The sequence below is a fragment of the Wyeomyia smithii genome, chromosome 2, assembly GCF_029784165.1.
Source record: "Wyeomyia smithii strain HCP4-BCI-WySm-NY-G18 chromosome 2, ASM2978416v1, whole genome shotgun sequence".
In the NCBI taxonomy this organism is placed as follows: domain Eukaryota; kingdom Metazoa; phylum Arthropoda; class Insecta; order Diptera; family Culicidae; genus Wyeomyia; species Wyeomyia smithii.
Window position 1 is genome coordinate 193,883,233 of NC_073695.1, and position 14,655 is coordinate 193,897,887.

Genomic DNA, 14,655 nt, shown 5'->3' on the forward strand with positions numbered 1-14,655 from the left:
GACCATTTTTCGTGATGCCCTCGATGTTTTCGGTTTTTCAATTTGCACTCCCATAATAGGGTGTTTTAGGGGTATGTATATTATTTTTTTCTTTTGATAAGAAGTGTCAAAAGAAATACATATTCTACTGATATTTCTTAATTTAAACAGCAAAACTATTGAAAAAATCGATTTCGAATTTCAACAACTGTAAGTGATTTTAAAACATACCCTACCGTCAAGAAATCAGGACACAGGGAGGCCAGGCAATTTTTCAATTATCTTCACACTCCACAAAACAATGTCTTTATACATAGGAAATCTGTAAACACGGTCCCCGTTGAAAGTCTACAAAACTTTCAGTGACACATTAAATCGAGTGCGGCTAATCAACCGCCTATTAGGCTTCCACTTATTCACACGCGCTCAAATGTTTTCAATATTAAGACATGTTTTCACATCTGGCATCCCTGTCATGACACGTAAACCAGGGTTATATTTTCCACAAGCCAGCAGCAGAAATGCCACTTTGCTTACTATCAGGGTTATATTCCCCAAAAGCCAGCAACAGCAATGTCACTCTGTGCACTACTTGCCAGTTAGTGAAAATTTAAAACAAATATAAATTTTCAATTTTAAAATCAAAGAAAACTTGTAGAGATCTAAGACAAATTACGTAATGCCTACTGAAAGGTCGGTTATCGATAAGTATAAGAAAAAGCAGGTATTTTTTCAAATTAAAACCCCCTATTCTACGTCAAAAATGTGAAAAACTGTCATAATGTGATCTCAATCCCGGCCATTGCTTGCGTTGCACAGTGCTGCATTATTTCGTGAAACATTTCGTTTCGTCGAAATATTTCTTTTTCGGTAGGTAAGAATCGGGTAGGTAAGTTTACCTAGATTATTTCAACCGTATTTTAGTGCAAGCTTCAACAGGTGTGAAAAAGCTTTTTTGACGGGGGGTACGTAAGCAATGAGTTTGGTAACTGCTCAATGCGGGAATAGGAATCAAAACAAAACGTACGTAAAGCTCTACGAATATCTTCTCGCTTCGTTCGCTCTCACGAGTTATCAAATTCTTTCATACTGCTGATCGGTGTTATAAATATGTATATTATTTTGTTTCCACGCTGTGGTCAGATCTGTTTTTGTTAGACTGATAAAAATAAGCTAAGATACCTACTGGTGGTGATGATAGTTTATTGGCAAGAAACAAAATCTTTGCTGAACATATCCTTTAGTGAGCGATTGTGTAGTCTTTCCGGGTGCCGGTGGAACCGATTACCGGGCACCTGTTGCGGTTGTATGCAACTTATGCGAATAGTGTATAAGAAACAATCGCAATCAGTGCAGTGATAGCAAAACTAGATGTCAATAACAGCAGTGAAATTGTGCTTTTATTATTAGTCAATGAAGTGTATCTACTATGAATATCTTATGCTGATTACGGAAGTCGTTTTCAACAGTGGAATTACCAACAGTTAGAAGAAAGCGAAATATTGAAAGGCAGTGTAGGATGATCGATGTTTGAGAAAAACAAGAAGCCGGCTCCTAGTCATGCTTGGATTCAGCCAGTTCATTCAGGTTAGATAAACATAGTTATTATTACTGATACCAAAAAAAATATTTTCTGTGAATATTTTCCCAGGGTTAACATTTTCATAAATTTAAATTTGAATATATCAAACAACGATTTTTCTAGGAAGTTTGATTTGGTTTATAATTTCTTACAACCGTTGAGAACATATAAATAATATTTAGTTTTTTGAAAAGCTTCTTTTTGAAAAAAAAACCAGCTATATATCATGATAATGTCAACCAGAAACAGAAGATTGATTTGATACCATTAGCTATAACGTAGTTACTACGCTGCCGTTCTACCGATAGTTATCCCACATCCGCTGACGTCTATGAATTGCAAAAAAAAAAACGATTCTCAGTGAAAAATTAATATTTCTTATTATTTATTATTATTTAATAGCTTTCATAGACTTGACAACAAGCTCCCAGATGGTCTCGAGGTACGACCCGAAAATAAATAACATTAACAAAACATTAAAAAAACCTTAAAAATTGCTGTAATTGTACATAGTTATACCATAATTTAACTATGTTTTTCTTTGTAGATACATCAATTTTACATTAAATATCATTGTTCAGAACAATAAAAAACATCCTTTTGCCATTTTTACGCGATAGCTCCAAACGGCCGAAACACAAACGGCCGAATCTCAAACGGCCGAATTTCAAACGGCCGAATTATATCAATACTAACGAAAGGCCGAAATTTCGATCGGCCGAATCACGAAAGGCCGAATTTTATTTTTATTTGACTTTTTTTCTTGTTACAGATATTTTAAGCGGCGGCCTCTCGCATGCAAACAAGTGATCTACGGGATTGCCCGGTTTACTGAAGCATAGGGGCAATCCCCTAGTTGAACGAGCGGTAGCGAGTAAGGACAGCATGCGCCCCGGACAATCGAGTTGGCCGAAGGCCACGAGTGTGTTGCATTAAATTTTTAACAAAATCAATTTTTAATTTTTTTTTTCATTCTATGAAACAATTAGGGAACGGAAACAAAGAACAAGGAAACAAAATAAATATTTTCGAAACCTTCTTCTTTGTATAAATTCTCAAAAATTTTGGCATGGGTGGTAACACTTTATCGAATCAAATAGCCAAAATTCTCCTCAAGTATTACGTCTTTCATGGACGTTTTCTTACAACATTTCAGCTTTAGATAAGTCATACTTAAAATAAAGAAAAAAATCCTGCTATAAATAATCGAACCTAAAATGATATATAATAGTCCAACGTTATCCATATATTATTGAGTCTATGTATATTCGAGTCTATATATAATCGATTCTGATCTATAAATAAGTACAGTGACGTTTCGATTATACCAAGATCAATTTTTTATTTATTTCATGTTATTTTCGTGTGTATGTGTTAATATATGTTCATATGTGTGTGAATGTAAAGTTTTGAATGTTCGGTATAGTTGTGATGTTGGTTACCAAAAATTTGTTACTTAGAGTGAATAAGACATACACCAGAAATTATAGAAATCGTGTTAATCTATTTTAACAAATAGTAACTTCGAATGAAAAAGGCTGGGTTTCACCGCTAGGTGGATAATTTCGGGTTTCATTTAAATCAACATTAATTATCAATGATTTATCGGCCTTTTGAATGATTCGGCCTTTGTGGTTCGGCCGTTTGTTATTTCGACCGTTTGAAATTCGGCCGTTTGTGATTCGGCCGTTCGTGTTTCGGCCGTTTGTAGGTAAACCCATTTTCACAATGAAAAAGGGGGGTCGTTATGTATCTTAACAGCATTTTTTCAGGCATTTTTCCCATACATTTAGAAGTCATTGACAATGTTTTTCGTGGTCAAATTATTGTCGGTGGTAGATTCAACAACAAAAAACGTTGTTAAAACATAGCTTATATAGCTAAAACTTATACAGTAAAAATACCGTGTTTTTTATGAACCATAAAAACACGGTATTTTTACTGTATAAGCTTGTAAACGATTGTTGTCATTACCATGTTTTAACAACGTTTTTTGTTGTTGAATCTACCACCGACAATAATTTTACCATGAAAAACAGTGTCAGTGACTTCTAAATGTATGGGAAAAATGCCTGAAAAAATGCTGTTAAGATACATAACGACCCCCCTTTTTCATTGTAAAAATGGCAAAAACAATGTTTTTTATTGTTCTGGACAATGATATTTAATGTAAAATTGATGTATCTACAATGAAAAACATAATTAAATTATGGTATAACTATGTACAATTACAGCAGATTTTAAGGTTTTTTTAATGTTTTGTTAATGTTATTTTTTTTTCGGGGATGCTGGCTTAACAAGCCAGTCGTCGTAGGTTCGAGTCTCGGCTAGGGAGAGACTGTTAGTGTCAGTAGGATCGTAGCGCTAGCCCCGCAATTGTCCTGTACACTGAACAGTTGGCTGCGAAGTCTGTGTATAACAAACAGAAGGTCAAGTTCCGAATCGGAATGTAGCACCAAGGCTTTGCTTTTTTGCTTTTAGACTTGATAACACTGGTAAACACATGTTTTACCCTAGAGCTGCCGTGGTAGTGACCGCAGAGGCAGTTCGTCTCCGCAGGGGCCCGGCCGGCACCCAGGTTGCTACCATAAAGCTTCCACTAGCGGAGGGTAACAAGGCCCTGAAGAAGGCCACGTTGAAGGTGGGTTGGTCGGTCTGCCCTCTGGGCACCTTCCAACAGCCTGACGTTTGCTTCAGGTGCTTTGAGCGGGGGCATAAATCCTGGTCGTGCAAAGGGCCCGACAGGTCCAATTTATGCCGCCGCTGCGGTGGCGCAGGCCACAAGGCACGGGACTGCGGTGCACCTCCCAAGTGTCTGGTATGCACCGGTAAACGGGACGCCAAACACGCCATGGGAGGCCCCAAGTGTCCGGCTGCACGGCCGGCTACTAAGCCGCAGGCCTGAGGGTGATACAGTTAAACCTGAACCACTGCTATGCGGCGCAGCAGTTGCTACACCAAGCGGCTGCTGAGTCGTTGTCGGACGTGGCCATCGTCTCGGACCCATACCGTATCCCAACCGGAAACGGTAACTGGGTATCGGACAAGTCTGGGAAGACGGCCATTTGTACGACAGGCAGGTCCCTGGTTCAGGAGATTGTGTCGACCTCCAGAGAGGGGTACGTTATTGCCAAAGTGGATAGAGTATTCTACTGCAGTTGATATGCTCCGCCAAGTTGGTCTACCGAAACGTTCGCGCAGATGGTCGATCAAGCAACCGTGGAACTGACGGGCTTATGGCCGTTGGTGGTTGCGGGTGACTTCAACGCTTGGGCTGTCGAGTGGGGGAGTCGCTGTACAAACCAGAGGGGCCAGGTCTTGTTGGAAGCTTTGGCAAAGCTCAACTTAGACTTGGCTAACGTTGGTACAAAATGCACCTACAGTAGAAACGGTGCCGAATCGATTATCGATGTGACGTTCTGCAGCCCGGGACTGATTACGAACTGGAGGGTAGACGACAGCTACACGAATAGCGATCACCAATCGATCCGCTATGAGGTAGGCGTGCGGAAGCAAGCAGCGAGTAGGGCCAATATTCCATCCTTCTACGGCTGGAAAACATTGCATTTCGATGCAGATGTTTTTGGGCAGGCAATTAGATGGAAGCACGAAGGGGGTGAACTGCTCCCGGATGTGGACCATCTAAATTCGATGCTGTCATGGGCGTGCGACGCCACGATGCCTAGGTCTCGTCCGCCTAGAGAGGGTAGGCCACCGACATACTGGTGGAGCGATACGATAGCAGGCCTGCGCAATGCATGCCTCCGTGCAAGACGGAGGATGCAACGCGCACGTTCCGACGAGCAAAGAGCGGAACGCGGTGTCGCATTCAGATCCGCTAAGGCAACGCTTAAGAGCGCAATCAGAGCCAGCAAACGAGCCTGTTTCGAACGACTCTGCGCCAGTGCCAATTCGAACCCGTGGGGTGACGCCTACAGGATCGTTATGACCAAGACTAGAGGTGCGCTAGCCCCGGCCGAACAATCACCAGTGATGCTAGAAACGATCATTCAGGGCCTCTTCCCAAGCCACGAACCAAGTCCCTGGCCTTCGGCTGACGAGTCACCACCTACCGTGAGTGACGGCAGCCGTGCAGAGGCTGACGATGTGGTAAGGGGACGGAAGATGAATTGATCGAGATCGCAAACTCCCTGAAGGTAGGCAAGGCTCCGGGACCAGACGGAATCCCGAACTTGGCCATCAAGACGGCCATCAAAGAAGCCCCCGGGTTGTTCAGGGCGGTCATGCAGAAATGCCTTGACGACTGCCTCTTCCCGGACGTGTGGAAGCGCCAGAGGCTGGTGCTGTTGCCGAAGGTTGGGAAACCAACAGGTGACCCATCGGCATACAGACCAATCTGCCTGCTGGACACGGCGGGCAAGGTGCTTGAGAGGGTAATCCTCAATAGACTGGTGAAATATACAGAAAGTGAGAACGGTCTATCAAGCAACCAGTTCGGTTTTCGAAAAGGTAGGTCCACGGTGGATGCAATTCTCTCCGTCACCAGAACGGCTGAGGTTGCAATCCAACGCAAGAGGAGGTTACTGCGCGATCGTCACGCTTGACGTGAAGAACGCGTTTAACAGTGCCAGCTGGGACTCCATAGCCTTAACGCTACAGAGTCTCAGAGTGCCGACGCCGCTGTACAAGATTCTGGGCAACTACTTTCAGAATCGAGTGCTAGTGTATAACACAAACGAGGGCCAGAAAAGCGTTCCGGTTACCGCAGGTGTACCGCAAGGTTCCATCCTGGGTCCGGTACTGTGGAACGCCATGTATGACGGCGTGTTAAAACTAACACTCCCTCCAGGGGTGGTGATCGTGGGCTTCGCCGATGATATAACTCTTGAGGTCTATGGCGAGTCTATTAGAGAGGTAGAGTTAAAGGCCGCGCTATCAATACGCGTAGTGGAAGACTGGATGCACTCCAGGAAACCGGAGCTAGCGCACCATAAGACTGAAGTTATTGTTGTAAATAACAGAAAGTCTGAGCAGGAGGCATCGATTAGTGCCGGTACATGCACTATCGCCTCAAAACGCTCGTTGAAGCTTCTGGGGGTTATGATCGACGACAAGCTCACGTTCGGGAGCCACGTCGATTATACCTGCAAGAAAGCTTCCATGGCTGTGGCAGCGCTATCTCGCATGATGGCAAACAGCTCGGCGGTTCGTAGCAGCAGGCGCAAAGTCCTTGCTAGCGTGACCACGTCCATACTCAGGTATGGAGGACCAGTGTGGTCCAAGGTATTGAGTACCTCGTGCCATCGCGGCAAACTCGAGAGTACGTACAGGCTAATGTGCCTAAGGGTCGCGTGCGCATACCGAACAGTGTCGTACGAGGCGGTTTGCGTCCTGGCTGGCATGATGCCCATCAGCATCATCGTCAAAGAGGATGTAGAGTGCTTCGACCAACGCGACACGAGGGGTATTCGCAACACCATACGGTCATCCTCAATGGCCAGGTGGCAGCGGGAGTGGTCCAACACTACAAAAGGTAGATGGACACACCGACTCATTCCAGAGTTAGCAGGCTGGATTAATAGGCGCCATGGGGAAGTAACCTTCCATCTGACACAGATCCTGTCAGGCCATGGCTGCTTTAGGCAGTACCTGCATAGGTTCGGGTACGCCGAGTCCCCTATGTGCCCCGCTTGTACGGGTGCGGAAGAAAGCGCAGAGCATGTGTTCTTCACATGTCCGCGCTTTGAGCGGGTACGGTACGAAATGCTGGCAATAAGTGGGATGGACACCACGCCAGAGAATATAGTGCGTAGGATGTGCGAAAATAGGGAAATCTGGGATGCGGTCATCACAGATCGTTAGTATTTTACAGGGCACCAATCGACGGGAAACCATCGACGTGCCCCAGTTAGTTAACGGTTAACTAACTGGCCTGTATAGGCTGCTCTGCTACCCATAGAGGTAAGTGCGAAAAGCACGATGGGCCCTCTCCCTGAAGTAATGCCTAACGGCGGTCCCGGGGAGACCAAGGGCTTTAGCTGTTCAGCTTAGGTTGCTCAGCATGGGTAAAAGCAGAGCTGCCTCTAGCAAGGGTTTCTTTCTTAGAGAAAATGAGCTTTCCCGTAAGCCAATGTAGAAGCGACGAACTTGACGAGCACTTCCCGATCAGTCAAAAATATCAGATTTATAACAAACTTGATATTTTCTTACGAACTTTTTGTATCAACTTGTGTTCCAAATTTGGTCTCGTTAATAGTTATATTAATATTAATAGTTAATAGTTATTTCCTGCCAAAGTTACTTGCTGGTTATTACAAATTATAGAAAGTTTTGTAAGGTTTTTGGCAGAAAAAATAAGGATTATTTAGAATGTACCATATTTTGTTAATTAGATAACAAATTTTGTTATAAATATGCTTTTAAACACACTTTTGATCATTCAAGTGTATGATCATTCTGGTATATCAAAAATATTACAGGCTTAGTTGTTTTTTTATCAAGTTCAGATATATTTGTGTTACCCGTTTGCTATGATCATTAGATCGGGTTACTGTGCGGCACTTTGGGCGCACTTCTGCATACACTAGGGGCCAATGGGAACCATGTTGAAGCTCTCTATACAGACTTTAGCTAAGCATTCGATCGTATTAACATACCAATGCTACTTTTTAAACTGCAAAAAATTGTAATTGAGTCTGGCCTCCTAAAGTGGCTTGAATATTATTTAACAAACAGGCAACAAATAATAAAATTTAATGGAAGAAAGTCAAACCCCATTCAAGTTACTTCAGGTGTTCCCCAAGGCTCCCACTTAGGATAACATCTTTTTTTTTTGTACGTAAACGACATTTCCTTCATCCTCAAAAATATTAAAGTTCTAATATATGCCGACGACATGAAGCTGTTTTTGGAAATAAAAAATCAAGAAGACATCAATGTATTTCAGAATGAAATCCACACATTTTACATCTGGTGTAAGAAAAGCCTACTTGAAGTAAATGTAAAAAAATGCAATGTAATATCCTTAAGCAGAAAATTAACAACGCCCAAAATTGTAATTGCATTAGGAGATCAGAATGTTTTTTAGTTTTTAAATAGTTTATTTGACACGGCACGATACAATTTATGTTTAACTGAGCTAAGTACATTTTTTTTTAAATTCTTAATTAGCAGGGAAAAAAGAGGGAGGCCTTTTTTTTATTCTCGCGGCCGACTACGAGCTAGTGGGGATTTAAGGTGAGAGGAGGGGTGTTACAATTTTGTTTTTAACTTTATATTACAGAATGTATTCATTTGTACGTGGCTAACCAGTGATGTTCTATTTGAGCAGTTTTGGTCTGAGGTATCTGCGTAAACATAGAGATGCCGAGTCTTCGTTTTAGTGTCTCCAGCCGGGTGTATCATTCTCTTTCAGTTTGTGACAGAAATTGTATTCTAGCAAATAGATAAAAGAAATCAAATTTTAATGCCAGCATTTTTTATAAACCCGTATAGCTGTGTCATGTACTGGAGATCACCGCTTCCCAGAATGTCTCTAACGGGTACGTTCGGTTGTTTTCCTCGGGCCCGAAGGGAATCTATAAGCTCAGACCTAACACCACAGTATTCGGTACACGACCAAACAACATGCTTGATGTCATGGTAGCCATCGCCACAAACGCAGTGATTACTGTCTACAAGCCCTATACGAAAGAGATGCGTGTTTAACGTATAGTGATTGGACATAAGTCTGGACATCACGCGAATGAAGTCCCGGCCTACATCCAACCCCTTGAACCATGCTTTCGTCGATACCTTAGGAGAAATGGAATGTAGCCACCGTCCCAGTTCATCTGAGTTCCATGATGATTGCCAACTGTTGAGTGTTCTCTGACGCAAAATGCTATAAAATTCATCATAAGCAATTGGTCTTACATAAATATCGCCATCAATAGCACCCACCTTAGCTAAAGCGTCAGCCTTTTCATTGCCCGGAATGGAACAATGAGACGGGACCCACGCTAAGGTAACCCGGTAATTTTTATCTGTTAAAGCACTTAAAAACCGCCGTATTTTCCCCAGGAAATACGGGGTGTGCTTCACAGTCTTCATCGATCGCAGATCCTCAATGGCACTAAGACTGTCTGTGAAGATGAAGAAGTGGTCTATGGGCAGGGTTTCGATGATCCCAAGAGAGTACTGAATGGCAGCAAGCTTTGCGACGTACACGGAAGCAGGAGCATCGAGTTTGTAGGAGGCGGTAAAATTTTCGTGGAAAACACCGAAGCCAGTGGACTCATCTAGATTAGATCCGTCAGTGTAAAACCTTTTATCATAAATAACATGTTTAAACTTATTGGAAAAAATTTCAGGGATCTCTTGGGGTCGCAATTGATCCGGGATACCAGAAATGTCTTGTTTCATGGTGGTGTCGAAGAATATAGCATGATTAGAAGTATCTAAAAGTGCGACATTGGAGGAATCGTATGAAGAAGGATTAAAATCTTGAGCCATATAGTCAAAATATAAAGTCATAAATCTGGATTGAGATTGAAGGTCGACCAACCTCTCGAAATTTTCAATTACCAATGGGTTCATAACTGTGCATCGAATTAGCAACCGGTAAAAGAGATTCCAAAAACGATGTTTCAACGGAAGAATACCCGCTAGCACTTCAAGACTCATCGTATGGGTCGACTGCATGCAACCTAAGGCAATACGCAAACAACGATACTGTATTCGTTCCAGTTTGATCAAATGTGTGTTTGCTGCGGAGCGGAAGCAGAAACACCCGTACTCAATTACAGACAATATCGTTGGTAAAGCCTTAGAAGGTCTCCTGGGTGGGCTCCCCACCAGGTTCCGGTAATCGTACGAAGAAAATTAATCCTCTGTTGGCATTTTTGTGTCAGATACCTAATATGACAAGCCCAGGTGCATTTAGAGTCGAACCAGACCCCGAGATATTTAGCGACTAAAACCTGAGAGATCGTTTTACCCGTTAGTAGGAGCTGCAGCTGAGCTGGATTATGCTTCCTAGAAAAAACGACCAGCTCAGTTTTCTCCGGAGAGAATTCAATACCCAGCTTAAGAGCCCATTCAGACAAATTGTCTAAGGTATCTTGCAATGGTCCTTGCAGATCGCTAGCCTCGCTACCAGTAATGGATACAACGCTATCGTCTGCAAGTTGCCTTAGCGTGCATGAATTTGCAAGACATTCATCGATGTCATTGGGTAAAAATTATATAAGAGAGGACTTAAACATGAACCCTGGGGAAGACCCATGTAACTAATTCGGGAAGTTGTCGAATCGCCATGTGAGAAATACATATGCTTTTCTGACAACAAATTGAGCAAAAAGTTATTCAAATTTGGTGAAAGTCCCTGCGAATGAAGTTTCGCGCTTAAAACTTCTACAGAGACAGAGTCAAAAGCCCCCTTAATATCCATGAACGCAGAAGCCATTTGCTCTTTTCGAGCAAAGGCTAGTTGAATTTCAGTAGAAAGCAACGCTAGGCAATCGTTCGTCCCTTTGCCCCGGCGAAAGCCAAATTGAGTATCTGAAAGTAACACGTTTGTTTCGACCCATTTGTCTAACCGTAAGAGGATCATTTTCTCCATTAATTTCCGGAGGCAAGAGAGCATCGCAATCGGCCTATATGAATTGTGATCAGAGGCAGGTTTCCCGGGCTTCCGAATAGCAATGACTTTTACCTCCCTCCAGTCATGTGGAACAATATTTAGCTCAAGAAACTTGTTGAACAAATTCAACAAGCGTCTTTTTGCAGAGTCGGGTAGATTCTTCAACAGGTTGAATTTTATTCTATCTAACCCTGGAGCCTTATTGTTGCACGACAGGAGAGCCATTGAAAATTCCAACATCGAAAATGGAGGCTCTTCCGTAGTTACTAATAACGCGTCGCGAAAGGTTTTCTGTTCCGGTACAGAGTCCGGACAGACCTTTTTGGCAAAATCGAGTATCCAGCGATCTGAATACTCCTCGCTTTCATTCGAAACGTCACGGTTCCGCATGCGCCTGGCGGTATCCCAAAGAGTGCTCATCGCTGTTTCCCTCGACAACGCGTTTACGAACCGCCGCCAGTACCCGCGTTTTTTCGCCTTTACCAAGCTCTTCATCTGCCTGCCCAATGCCTCGTACTTTCGAAGCAGGTTGACAGTGCCGTACTCCCGGTAGTCCTTATACGCCGCGGACCTTCGCACGTACAGCTCAGAGCACTCTTTGTCCCACCATTTGTTGGGAGGGCGCTGTCTAATCGTTACCCCGGGTATCGGTTTCGTCTGAGCTTAAGTCGCGGCGTCGATTATCAAGCCAGCTAAGAACGCGTATTCTTCCTCCGGAGGAAGTTCCTCGTGAGTCTCGATAGATTGCGCTATAATAGACTCATAACACTTCCAATCAATATTACGTGTAAGGTCGTAGGAAATATTGATTGGGTTCGGGGGAGTTGAACCATTAGCAATTGATATAACGATTGGAAGATGATCACTACCGTGGGGATCGTTGATTACTTTCCACTGGCAATCTAACGCTAGTGATGTCGAGCAGAGGGATAGGTCAAGCACGCTTTCACGTGCTGGAGGATTAGGTACGCGTGTCGCTTCCCTAGTATTCAAAACTGTCATATTGAAGTCGTCGATCAAGTTACAGATTAAAGAAGATCGGTTGTCGTCGTACAGCGACCCCCATAGCGAACAGTGAGAGTTAAAATCTCCCAAAATCAAAAAAGGTGCGGGAAGCAATTCTGCTATACCAAGGAGTTGCTTCTGTTCAATCCGCGCGGATGGGGGAATATATGACGAAACAAGGCAAAGGTCTTTTCCTTTCATATTCGTTTGAATGGCAACAACTTCAATATTCGAGATCGAGGGGAGGTCGATTCTGAAAAAAGAATAGCACTTTTTGATCCCTAAAAGTACCCCTCCACCGTGTGAGTCTCGATCTCGACGAATGATGTTGAAATCGTGGAAATTAAGTTGGTCATTTGAATTGAGAAAAGTTTCACAGAGCGCGAACGCATCACAATTGTATGTGTTTATCAAATGTGAAAATAAATCGAATTTGGGGATGATATTGCTGTGAGTTGCTTCAAATAGGTTTTCACTGTAGGGAGAAGGGCAAGAAGAATGTTTTGAAGGGGATCTGGTATGTTGAATGTTTTAAATATCCAGTCCACAATATCAGAGAATTTTATGAACCCTGTTTCTTTTGTGTCTTCTGATCGAGAAATGGGTGCACGAGGGGTTTTTGGTGCCCCAGGAAGCGGTGGGTACTCCTGGTTTGATTTGAAATTAAAACCGGGGGGTACTTGCTTCGGTTTTTCTTCACCGCTTCCTTTCTGTGTTGTCTTATTGGACATTCCGCTAGGGGTTATCTTACGACCTTTGCGAGAAAGATTAGGAGAGTTGAGCATTTTCCTTTTCCTAGATCCCTCTGGCAAGGCATAAGAACACCCTTCGACGGGATCGTCAGATGTACCCTCATCGGTTGGCAAAAAGGAAAAGATGTTTCCTGTCGAGGGTGGCTCAGCCCTCTTAAGCATTTCTGCAAAAGAGCGCTTTGATCGTTCCTTAAGGGAACGCTTAATTTTTTCCTCGCGCTGTTTGTACGCGGGACACGCCGAAAGGTCATGCCGAGTTCCCTCGCAGTAAAGACACTTTTCAGTATCCTCACTGCAAGCGGTCTCAGCATGATTGCCTCCGCACTTGCTGCAGCGTGCCTTGTTGCAGCAGTAGGTGGCTGTATGACCTAACTGCTTGCAGTTTTGGCAATGCATGGCCCGCGGTACAAACAGGCGTACAGGCAGACGAACCCTGTCCGAAGAGATGTAGTTCGGCAGTGCGGATCCGGCGAATGTTACACGGAAGGAATCCGAAGGGAGGAATTTCTTCTTACCTTCTTCGATGGATACTGAATGTAATTGCTTGACATCCAGTATCTTTACATCTTGAATCAGGGGGTTCTTGAAGCAGCCAACCCCGTGACGCAAAATGTCATCGACCGTGAGGCTTCCTTCGGTAACCACACCGTCGATCTCCACGTCCTTGGCAGGGATGTACACGCGGTACTCCCTTGTAAAGAGCTCGTAGCTAGCAATTTCGTTTGCTTGCTTCAAGCTACTCACGACAACTCGCAGTTTGTTCGGCCTCACCTTCATAATCTCGGTTACGGCCGAAAACTGTTTTGCCAGGTCCTTGCCTATTTGTATAATGTTAAGAGGCTTCTTTATGGGCCTAAAGTAAACTACGAACGGACCTTTCGAAGCATCTAGGTAAGCTTTCACCCGTGTTGCCGGTACCCTTGGTACGGGGTTAGGTAGCGGGGAAGGTAGCGGGGAATTGATGGGGGAGATCTCAATCTCTTCCCCATTTGTTTCCACATCCAGGAATAGTTGCACCTGCATGTCGTCCATTTTGCGGGAGCGTTACGCTCTACCGCACACAAACGATAAATATTCGAATGAGGGGGGGGGGGTGGAGGGATCAAGTAGTTGATATTAAATTTTAAAAACAATTTTTCAAACTATAATGGATCAAAATAAAAAAAGACAGTAATACTAATACTAATAACAATAGTAATAATAGTAATAATAATAATAATAATTATAACAATAATAATAATAATAACAATAATAATAATAATAATTATAATAATAACAATAATAATAATAATATTAATAATAATGATAAAAATTCTAAAGTGAATACTTCATCGAACGTCTGTCACGACCTCACGGCTGATAGTTGGATTAATCGAGTGTCTCCGCAGAAAAAACAATGACGATCCAGCCTCGTGTTGTGACACAGTGGCCGTATCTTACACTCGACCTTGTAGATGCCACTTGTAGTTGACATCCACTCGCTCGATCGTATGATGGTCCGTGCTGCTAGCGGGGTAACAGCGGTGCGGGAGAATTATTCTTGCTGATATATCAGCTGCGTATCAGATCACTGGCGGGGTAGCCTGCCCCTACCAGTGTGCAGGAGATGTTTCTGCCGATATATTGCAGGCTATTGTTATCGCACACAAGAACTAATCGAAAAAAAAACACCCGTGCGATAACTCGTGTATTGTTATTTTGCGAATCAAACGGAGATAAACAATTTGCGTCTAATCAAGACGAAAGCAAAACAA

At 43.2% G+C, this 14,655-nt stretch overlaps 1 protein-coding gene across 1 annotated transcript in view; it reads left to right on the forward strand.

The window, feature by feature from the left end:
* Nucleotides 1–1,167: 1,167 nt before the first annotated feature.
* Nucleotides 1,168–14,655, forward strand: part of LOC129724075 (zinc finger protein jing homolog) — a 283,694-nt gene continuing 270,206 nt past the window's right edge. Inside the window, exon 1 of the mRNA XM_055678683.1 lies at nt 1,168–1,566. The gene's annotated coding sequence lies outside the window, so the exon portion shown is untranslated. The remainder of the gene's footprint in view (nt 1,567–14,655) is intronic.